We start from the raw sequence: 2,019 nt of genomic DNA, 5'->3' as shown, positions 1-2,019 counted from the left end.
TTCTACACCCAGGTGCATATGCACCCTTTATTTGAAACGCATATTAAATATATTTAAAAATGTTAGAAAAATATAAATAAAAATTCCTTGTGTATACCTTGACATGTTACATGCTTACAAAGTTGTTTCAGCAAAAACCGATATGTTTCATACCTTGTGCAAAAAAGACAAATCTTAGGTGCTGAAATAGTCTATTTTTCGAGATATTTTTTCTCTTTTTTACACAGGGTGCAAAAATTGTTGGTTTTATGTGAAAATTTACGTGCACACATAGAACATGTCCATCTACATGCTAAATTTTTTTCCTAAATTTTTTACAGTTTAAAAATATGTTTTATACATACTGGGTGCATATGCACCCAGGATCAGATTTGATTTTCCGAGTCTGAGTGGCCAACTTTACATAATTTTCGACTTGACTGTAGAATGGATATTCAAACTTTCTTCTTAAAATTACTATTTTTTAGAACGATTGCACATAATATATGCTCGGATAGCTATGAAGATTTCATAACTAGAAATCACCCACATTGTTGTTACAATCTCTTTTTGTTTCGTAACACAAAGCGGCATGCCTGGACTAATTACCGTGGGGTGCACATTTTTAGGGACAAATAAATTACGAACTCCAGCACTTGAATTTGCGTCCCTGATTTGTCCAACGTTTTTTTTTCTGTCACCACCGAGCCATGAACTCAGAACCGGAACTTAAGTCCATAGGTAGAAGCATTTACACAACAAGTTGTCAATGGCTACGACTAGTGATGCTTAGGCAAATACTTTCTTTAGAAAAGTATTACTTCTAGTGTGTGGGCATCCAAAAAGACTGGAATAGTAATAAGCAAAATCTTTCCGTAGGCGGCGCAAATAGCCCACACAACATCAACCAAGCGAGCCAGGGGACAAAAGGCAAATCTCTGGCCTTTCTTATCATTTGTGCAGCTGCCCAAGAAGAAGGGTCTCCCAAAAGCTGATGCAAAGGTTGGAGATTAGGATGGATGGTTGGCACGTTGATCGAGCTTGTGGAAGCTTTCCGTTTCTAACAGAGGTTTTTTGTTCCAATGATCAACTAGCGTAGTGGGTACAGTAAGGGGAAATGAGATTCTGGACTTTACCACCAACTCGAATACTTGATGACACGACCCAGTCCAAAAACCCACCACTTGCAACCTAGAGATCACACACCTCAAATGCAAAAAAAAAAGAGATGTGTTTTCTTGCATCAGTTATGTAAGAAAAAAAATTATGTGCCATCTGTGATGAAGAGAAGTTTGGGCTCAAAGAAAGAAGAAGAGCGACTCAGGCGATCGCAACACGTACGTAGATGGAACATATTCTCCTGGCAGTGCGGCGACTGTATGCAACTTTGTGACAAAGGGGAAAGAAAATCAAGAACCTGAAGATATATTCGGTCCGATCCCGGTGTTGCGCCTAACTCTGCACCGGACCAAAACAATCCATGGCTCATCATGATCTTGGCTAATGACCCATCATGAAGTCGCCCCACAAGAAGAATTCCTCCAGTTTCTTTAGATTTTCACCCCACCTTTTCTCACCACCTTTCGCTTAATCTATTGCTCATTTTGCAGTGCAAAGCTCTCTTTTCTGTCTTAGCCTCCAACCTCAAGTTTCCTCTTATTCCCAGACCCCTCTTGCCCGCCTGCTGATGATTCTTATCGGCCGAAGCACTGACTCTACTAGACTTGACTTGAGCAGAGTGAGGCAGCAGTGCAGCTAAGCTACCTCACTCCACGCTTCACTTTCTAAGTTTCTCTTCTTCTCCAAGTGGCAGTACGGCATGGCCTCTCTCCTTGTCCTGCTTCTGCTTCTCTTCTGCCGCGATGGTGAGTTTCTGAATTCTCTACCCAGTTGGTATGGTATGGTTTTGTATGGTTTGTCTGGTTGTTGAAGCTGACGAAGAGAGTGTCAGTCACTAGTTGGAGCTGACGAGCGGGCGAGCAGAGTGCCGTGTCATATAGCAACAGACAAACGGATGCTTTCGCGCCAGAAAATCTAGCT

Source organism: Lolium rigidum, chromosome 4 (genome assembly GCF_022539505.1).
Source record: "Lolium rigidum isolate FL_2022 chromosome 4, APGP_CSIRO_Lrig_0.1, whole genome shotgun sequence".
Lineage (NCBI taxonomy): Eukaryota > Viridiplantae > Streptophyta > Magnoliopsida > Poales > Poaceae > Lolium > Lolium rigidum.
This window is presented reverse-complemented; position numbering follows the sequence as displayed.